Source organism: Prionailurus viverrinus, chromosome A1, assembly GCF_022837055.1.
Source record: "Prionailurus viverrinus isolate Anna chromosome A1, UM_Priviv_1.0, whole genome shotgun sequence".
Taxonomy (NCBI): domain Eukaryota; kingdom Metazoa; phylum Chordata; class Mammalia; order Carnivora; family Felidae; genus Prionailurus; species Prionailurus viverrinus.
In genome coordinates, this window is record NC_062561.1 from 120,383,456 (window position 1) to 120,405,004 (window position 21,549).

Below are 21,549 nucleotides of genomic sequence, written 5' to 3' on the forward strand. Positions count from 1 at the left end.
ACTCTGCCGCTTGCTCATCACTGGAACAGCTATGAGAGAAAGATGGAAATGGAGACGAACAGGGTGGGAGGACTTGTGGATTGTGGATACGCAACCTGCCAGGGCCAAGGAGAGAGGAAGAGAGAAGATGAGTTTCATTCACTGTGTTTATGTTAGGTTTGAGTGGTTTGAACAAGGGTACAGCTTAAAGAAATGCCCAGCAGGCTGCTAATGACAGGGATTTGAGCATAGGTGAGGGGTTAGTGTTTGCAATACAGTTTTGGATCTCTAACGTGGAGGCAAAGGTTCAAAATGTAAGAGAAAATAAACTACCTTGGAGAGCAGGATGTAAAGACAGAAAGCTGAGGGCCCACAATTGAGTTCTGAGGAACATTCACTATTCCAAAAAGTGTTGGGAACATTGGAGAAACTTGCAGATGATAAGCTTCTCCAATTGCCAGGTGAATCCGTCTCTACTAAAGGCCAGGAGAAATTACTTGACATTTTAAAGGCAGACTAGGGAGAGAGTTGTTCAATGTCAGATATAAGGGGAAAATCCTTCGGAGATACACAGAGTGAATAAAATATCTCCATCCTTCAGTTGTGCTGTTTTAAAATTCTTAAAAGCAACAAAAATCCAGGTACTTCAATTAAAAAGTTTGCAGCTGAAGTTTGCTTTCATTCCAGCCCATTTGAGTGCACTTTTTCCCTTCTATTTTTGCTTTGTCTCCACTTTGTAAAGAGGTTGTTTAAACCTGTGCCTCAAATTCTCACAAAGCAACCCAGCCACGAGGGGAAAATCAAAAAGGAAGTACAGTGCATTTATAACAGCTTTGCTGGGAATCAGTGGGAGGGGAAACCAAAGGATGCTGCCCAGACCAGTGACCCTTGAGCACTGGGAACAGTTAATTGGCAAACCAGGAAGGAAGATAATGGGACGGCCAAGAGTGGCTCAGGCAACCTTTTTAGGATGAAAGGACTACACCTTTGGCAGTTACCGTTTTTCACTTCTTTGCTTCCCAATGGCCCTCCTTTTGTACATTAACAAAAACAGTACCTTTCTAGATGTAATCAGACATCTGGGAACAAGGGACAGAAGAGAGGAGCAGGTGAGCACAATCGTTGCCTTGGGAAATGCCTAGGCATCAAGTAGCTTGTTGGAGGACATGTTGAAATGAACATAGGTGAGTTTTACTGATGGGAGAGAAATCAGTCTCTCCTTTTCATCCTTTTTTAAGGATGGGTGTGTGTGTGTGTGTGTGTGTGTGTGTGTGTGTGCGCACGCGCGCGCGTGCACCCGCACATATGTGTGTTACCAGCATTGATTTGGATAGGTAAATGGAAACACATGATTATTGCATGATGATGTAAGTATGATCGAAACAATACACTTTTTTACTAGGCAGATATCTCATGGAAGCAGGACCCAGGTGTTTCCTTTCTGAAGGAAACTCCCAACAATATTGAACAGCACTGAAATCCACTGTTTACAATGAGAACACATTGACAGAAGAGCCCAGTAATTCTCAAATCGAATTCTTTAAGTCTTATAACACTGTAGATTCAGCTCATGAAGCTACTGAAAGGGGGATAAATCAAAAAGCAATCATTTTAATTATCATGTTTATGTCAACTTTAGCCAACTGCTACAATAATATCACTTGGCTTGTTTTACTGTAATTAATCCAGTAAGTATACAAAGAAAACAAATTGGAACTATTTATAGTTCTGGAGCTAAGTGGAAATGAGATATTGCTCAAATACTACTATAATAAATATAGACTGTTGACACTCCTTCAAATTATGCTTAGGACTTTTAACCATTCATGTTCTTCTTCAACTGTATTAACCTCCATGAAACAAAGAAAATTCCAATAGTGGATCTCATCAAACTTATTTGCAGATGTGCATATGAGGTTGAGTAACCAGGCACTTGCTTTGAGACAAAATTGGATAAATATAGTTAAGGAAATGTTAACTAACATGCATATGCTGAGTGCATTAAAAAAAAAAAAGTCTTTGCAGTGAGGTGCAAACATATGTGACTTCATGAGTCAGTTCCACAGGATGAAAGCCATGATCAAGATTCACATCATTTAAAGGGCATGCATGCTTCCAGGTCCAGACAAAACTGAATTATATGTAATCAAAAGAAAGTATACATCTGGCACAAAATGGGAAAAATCTATATTAAAGATAATTGTTTTTTTTAAAAGTAATGTCCCTCCATCAGAAAAAAAAAAAACAAATGAAAATTGTATATAAGACCAGTGTTCCACTGTTTATGCACAATACATGCAAATTAGGTCCCAAGTAATGATATTCATAATTGTAAGAAAAAAAATGTCCAAGTTTCCTCATGATGCCAGGTTACTACTGTTGCTGAGACTACTACTGTCCACAATGATATATGCTACTTACTACCAGTGCCAGCTTTCACTTTACAAGGCCCATGTTAAGTTCTAAGCATTCTTTTGCTCCATTAATGCAGAGCCCCATATGTAGATGCTGTAGTTAACCCTGTCCTGCAGATGACAAAATTGACGCTGAGAAAGGACATTCCCACAAGATTCTAGTGGGGAAACTAGCTTCTGAGCACTAACTGGTCAGATTAGAAAGCCTAGGCTCTGAACCACTATATTTTCTCCTGACAAATACAAATTTCAAATGTGGCGAGTTTGAGGGAGACTTACAAACACAGTCGAACTAGCCTGCTCTCTGTCTTGATGTGAACAGGCCAGCTCTGTGACTCAAGGGGTCTGGCTGGGGCTCTGAATTTCCCCCCACCACAGGTTAACACAGCTAGTGTATGAACATATAACTAGGTTTGTTATTTTAAAAACAGTGCCCTGAATGTGAGTAGCTCTTTGGGTTTTGTAAAGCCATTTCACATAAAGGGTCTTTTTTGATCCTCTAGCTCAGTGAAGTGGACAGAGACATCATTTTTACCTTCGTTTTACAAGGAATATGAAATTTAAATTTTACTGAAAGCTATATGATGGGTTGGGGCAGAGAGAGAGGTAGAATCTAGTTCTTTTTTCTTTTCTTTTCCCTTCGTCCTTTCCTTCCTTTCCCTTCCTTCCTCCTTCTCTTCCCTTCCCTCCCTTCTCTCCCTTTCCCTCCCCTCCCTCTCTCCTCCCCTTCCCCATTCCACCACCCTCCCCCCTTCCCTTCCCTTTCTCTTTTCTTTTCTTTTCTCTTTTCTTCTTCTTTTCTTTTTCTTTCCTTTCCTTTCTTTTCCTCTTCTCTTCTCTTTCCTTGCCTTTCTCCCAAACACTATCCACTTCTACTTGGCCCTCCCATGTGAGGGAACATATACAAAACACACACATAAATGCACATACAAGATAACTGTGGTGCCCCAAAGAAGTCCTCTAGGAGCTTGCTAAACAAAGTAAATAACAGCTGGTAGGGTCAAAGCTTCATGTTCTCCTTTAATCTAGAATTTAGAATCAGAGGTACACATCGCTAGTTAGTTCCAGAACTGAAACAAAATTCCCTAATCCAAAGCTCAGAGAGATATATCAGCTTCTGATTTGTTGGGGGAAAAAAAAGAGAAAGAAAGAAAGAAAGCCCTTTGGGAGATGGAAAATTTTAATTTACCTATGAGTTTAATGTCATGTATGTTTTTTTTTTCTAGTTTTGCCTTAGGACTGAAAATAAATTATAAGGCAGCATGAATCTTTTTCAAATGTCACCATCTTTTCAAGCTTTTATAACTACTCTCTAAGTCCATGGCTACACTCATTTTTAGCTGTGTAACAAATGGGCAAATACTTTGAATCTTTAAAATAATCTAAAGCAGTGATAATAATAATGCCCACCTCATTGGATTGTTGTGATCTTTAAATGAGATATGGATGTGACACATCTGGCAGGAGGCCTGGCACATGGTACGTGACAAGTACTTTTTAGTGACCGATTTTATGCCACAACATATTTTTAAATGCATACTTGAAGGCAAGTGTGCAAATAGTGATTATGCTTTTGTCAATGTTTTTTAAATCTTGAAGTTAAAGTTAATCAGATTTATTGCCTATCAAATGCATCACTGAAAAGGGAATTGATAACACTGATTAATTTGTATTTCTCTTAATAAAGGGTGTAAGTTGCCAGACCTATGATGACACAGTCTCTGTCTTGGAGGAAGTTACTTAGTTTTGTCTTTACTCCCAAGTTTGCTTTGTTAGAATCTCCCTAGCTTGCGAGCTCCTAGAAGGCAGAGTTAGGTGTTTTCATTTGTATTCTCTCAGGGTCTACCACATACTAGCCACATACTAGCCAAACACTTGTTGAACACTGATTTGATGCCAGGAAACTAAAACCCATTCACCCATTAAAAGAATGTATAACGGTTTTTAGACTCCTGCTTTATTTGGTCAACCATAGCACCTTTATTTATCTGGAATCTAAATTCTACTCTTGGGCATGCACTGCTTTTTTCTATTCTGAACAGCTCTTATAACACACACACAAAGGGGAGGGAGATAAAAAGAGAGAAAAAGAAAGAAAGATATAAAAGAAGTAAAGAGAATAAATGGAAGAGGACAAGAAAAAAGAATAAATTTCACTTTTTATCTTTCACAGAATACCCTTCAGTATTTTATGATTGTTTTTGATATATCCATTTAAAATTCTTATCATTGCCCTTCCATCTAGTTTCTCATTCTTTGAGGGTATTCTATAAAATCCAAATTTGAATCAAATGGTAAAGACTGACCACTCTCTCAGGCTGTTTCTCCACTTAAAGGGATCAAGTGTTTTTGTTTCAATATTTTAAAAATGGGACACCTGGGCAGCTCAGTCAGTTAAACGTCCAACTCTTGATTTTGGCTCAGGTCATGATCTCATGGTTCATGTGAGTTTGAGCTCCGCATCGGGTTCTGCATTGAAAATGTGGAGCCTGGGAGAGGAGCCACGATGGCGGAGCAGCAGGGAAGCTTTTTGTGTGTCTCGTGTCCATGAAATACAGCCAGACCAACACTAAACCATCCTACACACCTAGAAAACCGATTGGAAGATTAACAAAACAATCTGCACAACCCGAACCACACAATTCAGCAGGTACGCGACATGAAGAGCTAAACTTGGGGAACAAGAAGTCCCGAAATGTAGGGAACCGCTTTTGCAGGCAGAGAGAGGACAGAGACTGGGCGGTGGGGGGAGCATACAGGAGAAGCACTCCTCCCCAAAAGCAGCTGGAGAGAAAGTGGAAAATTGGAAATAGCCGCAGGGACTAAACTAAAAAGGGAGAAAGGAGAGGGTTTAAATCCCATTAAGACTGTAAACAAGGGGGAGCACAAAGGCTGCAACTCCACAGCTCAATACCTGGCGGTGCTCTGGTGGGAAAGGCGAATCCCCAGGAACAGAGTGGGGTCCAGGAGTTTCTCAGGCCACACGGGGAAAAGCAGTTCCACTCCTGGAAGGACATTTGGTAGAGACTGTTGAAGTCACCTGGTCCCAGCAGACCCCGGAAGGCAGCCACACTCTCTGGTGTTGGGGCAAGGTTGTTGAGGATGAAGCCTGGTGTCAGATGTGTGTTGCGATTTTCCATGGTCCCTGAAACACTGAGGCTACACTGTCTCGCGATTTTTTTGGGGGGGGGGGAGGGGGCTGGCGCCTGGCCGCAGTCTCGGGGCACCGGCAACAGCAGGATCCAGTGGGCGTTCCTGGGTGCAGCCGACATTCAGCCATTGCTCATTTGGCCATAGCTTGGTGAGGCCCTCCTGCAGAGGGGCGGAGCAGGTCAAAGCCGCGGTCCTTCGGAAGTAAGGGGCCAGGGAAAATAACTGCATCTGAGACAAAACTTGGGAGAGAGGTACTGCCTGGGGCCTGGTCACGGAGAGTGGAAAAGTCGGGAGTGGACAAGAGCTGAAGACGGAGGACCGGTGCACGACTGCTGATCCGGGAGAACAGACTGGGTGGCTGGGTGCCGCCATTTTTCACGGCGCCCACACGTGCGCATGCGCACCAAGGAGCACCACAGCAATCCACCCCAGTAGGCTAGCAGCGCCATCTAGGGGAGAGCAGAGCTGTTACATCGTGCCCTGCCCAACTGGGCCAACTTCGCTCTTCAAGAACACAAACCTCACCACCAGCTTAATCTAAAGAGCTAGATGGACTGACCTCTAGGGGAAAACAAAGCAATTTCAGTCCTATTTCAATCTGTTAGCAGGTTCATCTATTCAATTTTTTTCTCTCTTTCTTTCTCCTTTTTCTCTTTTACAATTCTTTTCTTTTTCTTGAATACAGAAAAAGAAAAAACTCATTTTTATTTTCAATTTTTATTAAAAATATCTGTCTTTAATTTTTATTACTATATTTTTTACTTTTGTGTAAATTTTTTCAAATTCTACTTTACTTCCATCATTTTATTTTAGTCTACTTCAGTGTACTCACCTTTTCAAATTTTCAAACAATTTCCTTTTTTTCTTTTTCTTTTTTTCTCTTTTTCATTTCTTTTTCTTGAATGCAGAAAGAGAAAACTTCATATTTCCTTTCAATTTCTTTTAAAAATATTTTATTTAATTTTTATTACTATATTTTTTGCTTTTATGTAAATTTTTTCAAATTCTATCTCACTCCCATCATTTTATTTCAGTCTACTACATTGTATTCACTTTTTCAAATTTTCAAACAATTTCTTTTTTTGTCTTTTCCTTTTTTCTTTTTTTATCTTTTTTCTCTTTTTCGTTTCTTTTCTTTTTTCTTAAATACAGAAAATGAAAAACTTCATATTTCTTTTTAATTTTTATTAAAAATAACTTTCTATAATTTTTTTCTACTATATTCTTTACTTTTGTGTATTTTAGTCTACTTTAGTGTATTCATTTTTTTCAAATTCTCAAACGATTTCCTTTTTTTTCTTCTTTGTCTCTCCCCTGCTTTTTTTTGTTTCTCTATTCTGTCAAACCACTTTCTACACCCAGACCAAAACACACCTAGGAACTAGCATCATCTATTCGATTTTTGTGTGGGTGTGTTTTTAATTTTTAATTTTAATTTTTTTCATTTCAATTTTTCTACATCATTAATTCCTTTTCTCCCTTCAAAATGATAAAATGAAGGAATTCACCCCAAAAGAAAAAGCACGAAGAAACGACAGCCAGGCATTTAACCAACACAGACACAAGCAAGATGTCTGAACCAGAATTTAGAATCACGATAATAAGAATACTAGCTGGAGTCAAAAATAGATCAGAATCCCTTTCTGCAGAGATAAAAGAAGTAAGAAATAGCCAGAATGAAATAAAAATGCTATAACTGAGCTGTAATCATGGATAGATGCAGTGGCGGCAAGGATGGACGAGGCAGAACAGAGAATCAGTGATATAGAGGACAAACTTACAGAGAATAATGAAGCAGAGAAAAAGAGGGAGATGAAGACAAAAGAGCACGATTTAAGAATTAGAGAAATCAGTGACTCATTAAAAAGGAACAACATCAGAATCATAGGGGTCCCAGAGGAGGAAGAGAGAGAAATAGGAGTAGAAGGGTTATGTGAGGAAATTATAGTGGAAAACTTTCCTAACTTGGGGAAAGACACAGACATCAAAATCCAGGAAGCCCAGAGGACTCCCATTAAATTCAACAAAAACCGACCATCATAGTCATATCATAGTCAAATTCACAAAATACTCAGGCAAGGAGAGAATCATAAAAGCAGGAAGGGAAAAAAAAGTCCCTAACCTACAAGGGAAGACAGATCAGGTTTGCAGAGGACCTATCCACAGAAACCCGGCAGGCCAGAAAGGAGTGGCGGGATATATTCAGTGCACTGAATCAGAAAAATATAGAGCCAAGAATTCTTTATCCAGAAAGGCTGTCATTCAAAATAGAAGGAGAGATAAAAAGTTTCCCAGACAAACAAAAATTAAAGGAGTTTCTGACCACTAAACCAGCCCAGCAAGAAATATTAAGGGGGACTCTCTGAGGGGAGAAAAGATGAAAATACATACACACATACATACATACAAAAAGCAACAAAAGATTAGAAAGGACCAGAGAACACCACCAGAAACTCCAACTCTACAAGCCACATAATAGCAATAAATTCATATCTTTCAGTACACACTCTAAACGTCAATGGACTCAATGCTCCAATCAAAACACATAGGGTAACAGAATGGATAAAAAAACAAGACCCATCTATATGCTGTTTACAAGAGACCCACTTTAGACCTAAAGACACCTACATATTGAAAATAAGGGGATGGAGAACCATCTATCATGCGAATGGTCAACAAAAGAAAGCCGGAGTAGCCATGCTTCTATCAGACAATCTAGACTTTAAAATAAAGACTGTACCAAGAGATGCAGAAGGGCATTATATCATAATTAAGGGTTCTATCCCCCAGGAAGACCAAACAATTGTAAACACTTATGCGCCAAATGTGGCAGCACCCACATATATAAATCAATTAATCACAAACATAAAGAAACTCATCGATAGTAATACCATAATAGTATGAGACTTCAACACCCCACTCACAGCAATGGACAGATCATCTAATCAAAAACTCAACAAGGAAACAATGGCTTTGAATGACACATTGGACCAGATGGACTTAACAGATATATTCAGAACATTTCATCCTAAAGCAGCAGAATAGGGGCTCCTGGGTGGCTCAGTCGGTTGAGCAACCGACTTCAGCTCACGTCATGATCTCATGGTTTGTGAGTTCGAGCCCCACGTCAGGCTCTGTGCTGCCAGCTCAGAACCTGGAGCCTGCTTCGGATTCTGTGTCTCCCTCTCTCTCTGGCCCTCCCTCACTCATGCTCTGTCTCTCTCTGCCTCAGAAATAAACTAAAGCAGTAGAATATACATTCTTCTCCAGTGCGCATGGAATATTCTCCAGAATAGACCATATACTGGGACACATATCAGCCCTAAGTAAGTACAAAAAGATTGAGATCATACTGTGCATATTTTCAGACCACAATGCTATGAAACTCCAAATCAACCACAAGAAAAAATTTGGAAAGGTAACAAATACTTGGAGACTGAAGAACATCCTACTAAAGAATGAATGGGCTAACTAAGCAGTTAAAGAAGAAATTAAAAAGTATATGGAGGTCAATGAAAATGATAGCACCACAACCCAAAACCTCTGGGGCACAGCAAAGGCAGTCATAAGAGGAAAGTATATAGCAATCCAGGCCTTCCTAAAGAAGGAAGAAAGATCTCAGATACACAACCTAACCTTATGCCTTAAGGAGCTGGAAAAATAACAGCAAATAAAACCCAAAACCAGCAGAAGACAGGAAATTACATAGAACAAAAAACAGTATAACAGATACATGAAAACATACAAAAAAACAGTATAACAGATCAATGAAACCAGAGCTGGTTCTTTGAAAGAATTAACAAAATTGATAAACCAATAGCCAGTTTGATCAAAAAGAAAAAGTAAAGGACCCAAATAAGTAAAATAAAGAATGAAAGAGGAGAAATCACCACCAACACAAAAGAAATAAAAACAATAAGACAATATTATGAGCAATTATATGCCAACAAAATGGGCAATCTGGAAGAAATGGATAAATTCCTAGAAACATATATACTACCAAAATTGAAACAGGAAGAAATAGGAAACTTGAACAGACCCATAACCAGTAAGGAAATTGAATTTTAGTAATGAAAAATCTCCCAAAAAACAAGAATCCAGGGCCAGACGGCTTTCCAGGGGAATTCTACCAAACATTTAAGGAAGAGTTAACACCTATTCTCTTGAAACTGTTCCAAAAAATAGAAATGGAAGGAAAACTTCCAAACTCTTTCTATGAAGCCAGCATTACCCTGATTCCAAAACCAGACAGAGACCCCACTAAAAAGGAGAACTATAGACCAATTTCCCTGATGAACATGGATGCAAAAATCTTCAACAAGATATTAGCCAACCGGCTCCAACAATACATTAAAAAAATTATTCACCACGATCAAGTGGGATTTATACCTGCGATGCAGGGCTGGTTCAATATCCGCAAAACAATTAACGTGATTCATCACATCAATAAAAGAAAGGACAAGAATCATATGATCCTCTCAATAGATGCAGAGAAAGCATTTGACAAAATACAGCATCCTTTCTTGATAAAAACCCTCAAGAAAGTAGGGATAGAAGGATCATACCTTGAGATCATAAAAGCCATATACGAGCGACCCAATGCTAATATCATCCTCAATGGGGAAAAACTGACAGCTTTCCACCTAAGGTCAGGAACAAGACAGGGATGTCCACTCTCACCACTGTTATTCAACATAGTATTGGAAGTCTTAGCATCTGCAATCAGACAACACAAAGAAATAAAAGGCATCCAAATCGGCCAGGAGGAGGTCAAACTTTCACTCTTCACAGATGACATGATACTCTATATGGAAAACCCAAAAGATTCCACCAAAAAACTGCTAGAACTGATTCATGAATTCAGCAATGTTGCAGGATATAAAATCAATGCACAGAAATCGGTTGCATTCCTATACACCAACAATGAAGTGACAGAAAGAGAAATCAAGGAATCGATCCCATTTGCAGTTGCACCAAAAACCATAAAATACCTAGGAATAAATCTGACCAAAGAGGTGAAAAATCTATACGCTGAAAACTATAGAAATCTGATGAAAGAAATTGAAGAAGATATCAAAAAGTGGAAAAAGATTCCATGCTACTGGATAGGAAGAACAAATATTGTTAAAATGTCGATACTACCCAAAGCAATCTACATATTCAACACGATCCCTATCAAAGTAACACCAGCATTCTTCACAGAGCTAGAACAAATAACCCTAAAACTTGTATGGAACCAGAAAAGACCCTGAATAGACAAAGAATTCTTGAAAAAGAAAACCAAACCAGGAGGTATCACAATCCCAGACTTCAAGCTGTACTACAAAGCTGTAATCATCAAGGCAGTACGGTACTGGCACAAGAACAGACACTCAGATCAATGGAATAGAATAGAGAACCCAGAAATTGACCCACAGACGTATGGGCAACGAATCTTTGACAAAGCAGGAAAGAATATCCAATAGAATAAAGACAGTCTCTTCAGCAAGTGGTGCTGGGAAAATTGGACAGCAACATGCAAAAGAATGAACCTGGACCACTTTCTTACACCATACACAAAAATAAACTCAAAGTGGATGAAAGACCTCAATGTAAGACAGGAAGCCATCAAAATCCTTGAGGAGAAAGCAGGCAAAAACCTCTTTGATCTTGCCCGCAGCAATTTCTTACTCACCACGTCTCTGGAGGCAAGGGCAACAAAAGCAAAAATGAATGACTGGGACCTCATCAAAATAAAAAGTTTCTGCACAGCAAAGAAAACAATCAGCAAAACTAAAAGGCAACTGACAGAATGGGAGAAGATATTTGCAAATGACCTATCAGATAAAGGGTTAGTGTCCAAAATCTACAAAGAACTCATCAAACTCAACACCCAAAAAACAAATAATCCAGTGAAGAAATGGGCAAAAGACATGAATAGACACTTATCCAAAGAAGACATCCAGATGGCCAACCAACACATGAGAAAATGCTCAACTGGAAATGCTCATCATCAGGGAAATACAAATCAAAACCACAATGAGATACCACCTCACACCTGTCAGAATGGCTAACATTAACAACTCAGGCAACAACAGATGTTGGCGAGGATGAGGAGAAAGAGGATCTCTTTTGCATTGTTGGTGGCAATGCAAGTTGGTGCAGCTACACTGGAAAACAGTATGGAGATTTCTCAAAAAACTAAAAATAGAACTACCCTATGACCCAGCAATTGCACTACTAGGCATTTATCCAAGGGATACAGGTGTGCTGTTTCAAAGGGACACATGCACTCCCATGTTTATAGCAGCACTATCAACAATAGCCAAAGTATGGAAAGAGCCCAAATGTTCATCAATGGATGAGTGGATAAAGAAAATGTGGTATGTATATACAATGGAGTATTACTTGGCAATCAAAAAGAATGAAATCTTGCCATTTACAACTACATGGATGGAACTGGAGGGTATTATGCTAATTGAAATTAGTCAGTCAGAGAAAGACAAAAATTATATGACTTCACTTATATGAGGACATTAAGAAACAAAACAGATGAACATAAGGGAACGGAAACAAAAATATTACAAAAACAGGAAGGGGGACAAAACAAAATAAATATGGATAAATATGGAGAACATAAATATGTTAGGGAGAACATAAATATGGAGAACAAATTGAGGGTTGCTGGAGGGGTTGTGGGAGGGAGGATGGGCTAAATGGTTAAGGGGCATTAAGGAATCTACTGAAATCATTGTTTCACTATATACTAACTAATTTGGATGTAAATTTTAAAAAATAAAAAATAAAGTTAAAAAAAAGAAAAATAGCATCAAACTGTGATTATAGGAAAAGGAATCACAATAAAAAATAAAAATAAAAAATAAAATTCTTACCATTAAACTGAAAAAAAAATATAGACAGCTGGTGGTTTCTGTGTTTAAACAATTCAATTAAAATGGTACCATAACTTGGGACCTGATTTGTTCATTGTAGCCATTGTCTCTGAGGTTACTGGAAATATTACAGTAGCAGAGTAGAAGGAAAACAACATGGCTTTGAAATTACACACATATAGCCCTACAGTAATATGTATTACCTTTCCCAAGCTATTTAACCCCATGCACTACCATTCTTCATCTTTAAAATAAAACTTAACATTAATCCCCTATGCAAAAATGGCTCCAACATTTGCCATCAGGGTAACCTTGTGTGAACTTCATTTTCCTTGTGAATGAACTGTAGGTAGGAATATCTATCTCATTAGGGTTGTTAGCAGGAATAAATTAAATTAGATAATCAGGAAGTATTCCATTCTACATGTTAGTACACCCGTGTTATCAAAAACTATGCTCAGTTATTATTACATTTTTTATTTTTTCAAAAAATATTTGTGGAAATTTGTTTTGCTTTTTGTTTATATGGCATTACATACACCATATATATATTACATATATATATATTACATATATATATTATATATGTATAATATACATGGTATACATATTATCCTTGCTTTTGCCTCTTGGCCCGCAGAGTATAAACTATTTATTACCTGGCCTTTTACAGAATGAATCTACTGACCTCTGCTTTAGGACATAGGAAGTACCACTATCCCAAGGCATGGCTTCCTCTAAGGCATATGCCTCATACTAATGAAGCCAATTCCAGGGGCCTGTGGGTAGCAGAGGCAACAAAATGTAGACACATTTTAAAGACAGATTCTTGTCTTTAAAGCGGGGGGGTGGGGGGGTGGGGAGGATTCCTTTTTTTTCTTCCATTCTTTTTAGGGCTAACCTAGAAAGTGCCTTATGGTTAGCTTAACTGTCCCTTTCCCAGATAGATCAACGGTTACGAAACAACTCGTGTTTCATGTGGGAAAAAGCAAAATTGGATCCTTACTTCATGTGCCAGGTGGATTAAAAAAAAAATTAAATGTGAAAAGCAAAACTTCAAAATCCTTAGAAGAAAATAATGAAGCTGCTTTTAATGGCTTTGGGATAAGACAGACACAAGCCATGAAGGAAGAGATCTAGCACCTGAGCCCTATAGAAGTTACCAGGAAAAACCTTGCACATATGTGCAAAAGACATCCACAGGACTGTTTAGAGACCGATTTGTGAAAGCAAGCAACTGGAGACAAACTTAATGCTCATAGCAGGAAAACGGACCAGCATACTGCAATATATTAATGAAGTATTACATACTAGTAAACAGATTCATGAAGTATGCACATAGCTGAATCTCACAAACTTATGGGTGAAAAAATCAAGTTACAGAAGAAAAGCCAAGTGTGATGTCATTTACATAAAAGTCAAAACACTGCTAAATAATCCTACATTGTTTAAGGACAGGCACAACACATACATACTAAAAATGTAAAGGAAAGCTGAACGATAAGTCTAAAATTCAGAATATTAGTAACTCTGCTGGGAAGACGTGGATTGCAATTAAAATATAAAAAGACATTTCAACTGTACTTAATAATGTTTTTACATTCAATCTAGAGCCAGGGTATGTAGGTATTCATTGTATTATACTTTTTATCCTCTTGCATGTTACATATTCTAAGTAAAAAATCCATTTTATTAAAAAGGAACCAAGACAACCCCTCCTGTTCCTTTTTTTTTTTTTTTTAGATTTCTTTTTCTTTTTTTTTTTTTGGCATTTATTCATTTTTGAAAGGCAGAGAGAGACAGAGCGCGAATGGAGGAGGAGCAGAGAGAGAGGGAGACACAGACTCTGAAGCAGGCTCCAGGCTCTGAGCTGTCAGCACAGAGCCTGAAACGGGGCTCGAACTCATGGAGTGCGAGATCATGACCTGAGCTGAGGTCGGCCACTTAACCAACTGAGCCAGCCAGAAGCCCCACTCCTGTTCCTTTATTGGCTTTGCCTTTTGAGAACCATGCTGGTTTTTCCCGCACTTCCCCTGTTGCTGAAATGGACATAATTGCTGCCTCAAGAATAGCACAGCTTTTATTTTGTCCAAGACATTTTAATTATTGAACTAAGGAAATGGCTACTGGAGCTTTTGAAAGGAGTTATGTTATACTGCAGGAGACCAGTGCTAACATAGATAAAAGTCCTTGGTACTTTAGAGTAAATTAGGTATTTTTACAAGATAGAGGGCACTGATGAACCAAAAAAAAAAAAAAAAAAAAAAAAAAGAGAGAGAGAGAGAGAGACTACTCTAATGGTAGAGGAGCAAACTCTGGCTCATGGGTGATGTGCCTATTTAATATTTTTTTATTGCAATTAGATTAGAAGGACAAAATGTTTAAAAACTAAAATTACATTAGGACTTATTATGGCAAAATCATGTTTTCTTTCTAAGGTATAGTTAAAACTTCTTTCAATCAAATTAAGAGCTCTGGAAAAGACCATCTACTCATTAATTCCCTCACTTAATAAAATATACGTGCCAGGTGAAAAATCTGATTTGGTTGATATCTCAAACCACAGATATACCTCCTTAAATAAGATTCATTCTTTTTTGCTTTCCTTGTTTGCTCTTTAAGTAGGCTCCACGACCAACACGGGGCTCCAACTCATGACCCTGAGATCAAGAGTCACTAAGATGGCTCCACTAAGCCAGCCAGGCATCCCTTAAAAATGTCATTTTTAGGGGCGCCTGGGTGGCGCAGTCGGTTAAGCCTCCGACTTCAGCCAGGTCACGATCTCGCGGTCCGTGAGTTCGAGCCCCGCATCAGGCTCTGGGGCTGATGGCTCAGAGCCTGGAGCCTGTTTCCGATTCTGTGTCTCCCTCACTCTCTGCCCCTCCCCCGTTCATGCTCTGTCTCTCTCTGTCCCAAAAATAAATAAACGTTGAAAAAAAAATTTTTTTTAAAATGTCATTTTTAAAAACAAAGATGCCACTCAATATATTCTTCTATACATACTTACATACACACACACACACACACACACACACACACACACACACGGCTTTGGGATAAGATAGACACAAGCTGTGTGTGTGTGTGTGTGTGTGTGTGTGTGTGTGTATAAGGAACAATTTCCCATGTCAATATATATTCTCTTTGAATAAGACTAAGATTTTATTACCAGGTCAACAATATATGCATATTTATATATTCTCTATATAAGTATATAACATGTAAAATATATATTACACATTATATATATTTTAGAATTGAAATGCCTCAAAAATCTCATACAATGTGTTCATCTTATAGAGAAAAAACTCAAAATGACTTAATCGAGGTCTCACCAATTATTAGCACGGCTAGTGCTAAGGGATGTATTTTCCACTTTTAGCTTACAGTTCAAAAGCACACAGGAAATATGTCTTTCTTAACCACACAAAAAGAAGTAAATGTGAGGTGACTATTACATACATATATGCATGAAACATTCATGTTCTGATATGGGCTACACAACTAAAGAAACGTGAAGAATTTGGAAAGGATTTAGAGGAGAGTGCCAGGGCAATCAGAAAAAGAAATTAAGTTGTGAGTGAAAGCTTGAAAGCAGAGAATATTCAGCTTGGAAGGGGGAAGCCAAGGGCCGGACTTGGTTCACAGAAGGAACTTAATGGTTGGGGGCCAAATTCAATGGGAAAAGCTCAATGAGCAAGGCGGGAAAACTTCAAGCAAGGGCCTCATTCCTCCCTGTAATGCTGCAAAAAGATATCAAATCTATTTTCCCCATCACTTAGAGAGGCAATATAACATTTTTGTTAAACAACTGAGAATAGGCAACATAAAACTTTGATATGCACAACAAATGTTACAAATACATCTCATTGCTATTATCAGGGTCAATTAAAGTTGGAATACACAGACCTCAAAAGGACAGAGAGGTAGGGATAGAAGCCAAACCCTGGGCAGTAGTTCTATTGTTTCTCTTAAACATGTTGACAAACTGCTTACTTTTCATCGCTCTTTAACTATTTCATCAGCTCTGATCTGAATCATATTATTGTAATTGCCAATATGGAGAAAATTGTTTGGAGGGGTACCAACAGCCAGCGCACTCGGCCTCGGCGGAGGAGGCAGGGGCAGATGAAATGAAGAGTATTATGGTGGTAGTTAATGGATACTCTCTTCCAGATCTTGGCCAGGGACCACAGGTACCCTGCTCCAGTCTTAGAGGATGGAGGCCCAATCCTGTCTGTCTCCAATAAAGAAAGAGGAGGGAGACCGAAGCTGTGATAGCAGCATGCACAGTTTAATAAGAAAAATTTCCCAGGGGCGCCTGGGTGGCGCAGTCGGTTAAGCGTCTGACTTCAGCCAGGTCACGATCTCGCGGTCCGTGAGTTCGAGCCCCGCGTCAGGCTCTGGGCTGATGGCTCAGAGCCTGGAGCCTGTTTCCGATTCTGTGCCTCTCTCTCTCTCTGCCCCTCCCCCGTTCATGCTCTGTCTCTCTCTGTCTCAAAAATAAATAAAACATTGAAAAAAAAGAAAAAAAAAGAATAAAAAAAAGAATAAAAAAAAAAAGAAAAATTTCCCAACCCTAGGGCTGGCGTGGATTCATTTGTGAAAGTTTTTGCAAACATGACTGTATCAGCAAGAATTGTATCGTGTTGTCTGGATGTTTAAAAACTGCTTTACAGTTGGATTTCTTGATAAGAGTGATTTAAAGAATTAACAGCTTCCTGCTGTTTGATTTCCTTTATTTTAGTACTTACTGCTTTTACACCAATAATGAAAATAGGCTGTATTTTGATACACTGAAAATTTCATATTAGTGTTCATATGACATAGTATAAGTATTAAAACAAATCTCCTAGTACATATTAGCACAATCTCTCCCACTGTCTTCCTGTTGATTCTCTTAAGGCCCCAGATTCTCCACTATCACCCTCAATTCAGTCTTGATTTTCATAGTCTCAGCTCAGCTTCCCGTTCTGCTTCTAGCTGGGTCCTGGTTAAGACAAGAGGTTCCATGGTTTGTTCATAAATGATTCTCTCTTATTTTTGCGATACGAATAAGAACAGAAAATCAGTATGACTCTCACGTCAAATATTAAACTCTAACTTTGGTTCAGCAAGGACAACCTTGTTTAAACAACATTCACCTCATTGCAGATGAAGTTTAATCTTTTATTAAACCATAGAAATGATTCAATCTTTTATAGAAAAACCAAAACCATGTTATCGCAGGAAGATTGTGACCTAGGCCAGTCAGAATAAAATATGGTCTCAAGAGATGGCAAAAATTGAGAGTGGGTTAAGTATGACCTTGTGACAGACCTAGATATGCAAGGAGTATCTGAAATGTCATTGAAGCTAGAAGATACTTTTAACAGGACTGCTCAAGCAGTGATGAAAATGTACCACATGGAAACAGTTCAGAAAGTGTTGTTTTTTTTTAAGTGCATTAAAAAAACAAGCCGTAAAATGTAAATACAATGCTAAAGTAAACAAACATCCTCTAAACAAACAACCCCATGTAAACAAACAAGCAAAAGAAAAAATAAAAAAAGAAGCATTTTAAATCGTTTTATTAGGAAATTCAACTCTGAGAGCTCAATAAAAACTTATATAAAAAACTGATTTCTGCAGATGTCTGAGATGTTGGTTTTAGTCTTTTTAATTGCTACCGTGGTACAGTTTAACTCTTGGGAATTGACATAGTAACAAATTGGGTAACAAGGCCTAATGTGAGCAGAGTCACTGTCAGATCATACTATATATTTCATATTCTAAAGAGGACTACAGATACAATTAAAGTACAATTAGAGTAAATGCTGGGGAATGTCCTGAAATGACTAAATCATATAAGCACACAGATCCACTCAATGAGAAATTAAAAATGGTCACATTTCAGAACCTTTTACAAAAAGCTATGTAAAGGAGTGACCTAAAAATGACATTGTCAGACTTATTCTTCTACATGAGCAAGGAAAAAAAAAAGCGCATTTTCAGTGAAGTCTTCCCTTCTGATGTAGGAATAATCTGAAGTGTGGGTGTGACATGATACTTTTACCAGTATTCCCATTCCGCTGCGTGAGTAGTATAAATATGCTGAGGTAATAGAGAACCACAGAGCAATGCTGTTTTGAAAATTAAAACATATAAAAATAGTAGGACTTGTAGGACCATTTATACCTAAAGAAAAGACTATCAAGTCATACAGCATCATCAAAGATCACAAACTGAAAACTGTAAGCAAATTTATCATGAAACTCTATAAGGACCTTTGTTTGATTTATATTTACTTGGAGAAAAAAAATGAAATAATCATATTGCTTTGTCTACTTTTAAGATAATCAGAGTAACTCAAGTAAGTATATAAATTTACAAGTATCTTAAATGTTTCTACTGAGCACTTCATTTGTTTTCTCATTTTTAAAATTCTTTTTGTGCCACTAGTGTTGAAAAGCTATTTAAAACATCTTAATGCATAATCACTCTGCATGCTATCAGATTTAGTGGTAGTTTCAGAAATAAGCCAAATTTATATATGCAAGGTAAGCCTAATTAGTTAGGCTCACAAAAAATGTAATATCCGATTTTCAGAACCTAATGTGCTCAAGAAAGTATTTGTGCTTTTAAATTAGGAGAACAACTCTGTATTTAATTAGGCCTCATTTGAGGACGTAATCATTTTAATTTATTTGCACAAACACAGGACACTGTGCTCCATCAGCAGACAATGTTCTTCATTAACTAAAGTAGGGACTTTGTGCACAAGGGTAGACGATGTATTCCTACCTGTGATGCAAGATCCTAACTGCACACTGCTAGATTTCATTCTTCAGTTTATAGTCGCCATTCTGAGACATACACTGGTCAATATAAAACACTTTTAAGTAAGTACTCTGCCAATCCCTAGAAATCGATAATATTTAATGTTTTATTTTACCTATTTCCCGGTTATGAGTATTCAATTATTAAAGAACAAAGAAGCTTATTGAAATTCAGGTAATAGTAATGTATTAAAATTCAAACTTCAATAATTAGGATGGTGGTAGAGTTACAAATCAATTATGTCTTCACTGGTGGTGTAAAATAATAATAGCATAGATTGTACAGAGTGGTGAGAATAGGTTTTACTTAAGCTGTTTGAAAGTAACTACTGTACTCTTGACAAGCTAATGATATGATAGGTCATTCTTATCTACTATTCATAAAAGCACAGGATCCAAAAAGGATCCAATTCTTCCTTAGGGCATTCACAACAAGCTTTGATATCTTGTTATTTCCATTCCTTCCCCCAAATCCTAAATACATCCTAAAAAAAAAAAGAAAGGAATCTCGTTAACTACTGTAAATCTTTGAAAAGGTACTTATGTTTTTGCCTAACTCTAAATGTTTATAAAATATATAAAATGCCCTGTGAGTGAGATATATATATAATATATACACACAATTATATATACACATTACTGTTATATGTTATATATACATATATACACACATTATACATACACACACACACACACACACACACATTATTATTTATTTCTCTCACAGGGCAAGTTAAGAAAATTGTCTGAGTCATTACGTCAGCTCTGCTCTATACGGCAACAGGCAGATCTCCAATGTATTCCCGAATTCCCACAATTCTCCACAACTAGGTCACAGTACCCTACAGGAGAAGATTATAATTTCTAGAGTTCTCCTTTTGCCCAAAGCTCTAAATTCTTCCATTTATATGGAAAAAAGTATATAACTTCAGAAAGGAAAGTCTCCTTTTTTTTTAATAGGTAATGAATACTATAAAAATAATGCATAATTTGATCTTCAGAGACAACTATCCTTACTTAGCTTTGGAGTATATTTGAGTTGAGCAATGCCCATTAAAGCTTACAAATAAACTTGGAAAATGTCAATGCACAGTACTTAAATTCTACCTGAAACCATGTCGTTAGATACATTTTAAAAAATTCTCTTTGACTGGATGCTTAGTATGTGAGGACATAATTAGCATTTTAAGATTTATAGAATTTTGCACCATCTTTAAAACTGTGTCTGGAGGAAGAATGCCTCTTGCTCTTGGAAGCACCCACTGGTAAACGTGGTAATGTAACATGGTATTAAAAGTCATAAAATATACATTTATACCATACATACAAGCAGTTATCTGTCCTTGATATACATGCATGCATAAGTAAAGTAACACATAACACAGTAGCTCCAGTGAGTGAACCTGCAGAGCCATTCATGGTAAATTTATTATCCAGGAACAATCACTAAGTGAGCTTGAAGTTATACTGAGTGTCTCTAGTATTTAAAGGTACATGTATATGGTTTTGGTATAAAATGGGCCCTACCTAAAAGCAAGCTAGATGCTCTTCTTGTAACTTAACTCAAGAAAGAGAAATCTACTACAATGCCAGACAAAAAAGTTATTACATATAACTTTTTGAAACATAGTTTTTCAGTTTTTAAAGTATGCATAAATATGGCTACATATATTGCATTTTAAAGAGAAATTTTAAAAGGGAAATTTTGGCTATACAGGACTCACCAGGTAGCAAGCAAACTCTAGAACTAACCTTTTGCATTAAATAAATTCCACTATAAAGCTGTTTTGACAGGATAACCATTATATATAAAATGGGTTTGCACGTAATCATTTTGGAGTTCTATAAGACAAGTAACAATAGTCTCTCAATATTGATTTAAATTAAAAGTATTATCTTGGGGCTGGGAGAGGCAAAAAAATAAAACAATTTGATCCATTTGGGGAATCTGGCTGAAGATTAATTAATGGTCTAAGTCTAAGCAACAGTAGGGAAATTTAACTCCCAAAGCATCCTCTACACTGATCATTGGGAAAAACTGGATATTCACAGAAGGCACTCATTATGTCTACCTTAACAATATTAGTGTGTATTTATAAAATGAAGTGAAAAAGACAAAACAAATACTATCCACGGATTACAATAAAAAATACTCTAAAACACTTTGGTATGTTTGAAAACCCAGCCCAAAACAAATTAGTGAGAGTATTCCTCTAGGAAATTAAGTATTAATGAAGAAAAACATATTTATATGATTCCAGAGATCAGAAATCATGATCTTACAAGAAATGTGTTTTATTATCTTAACCTCCT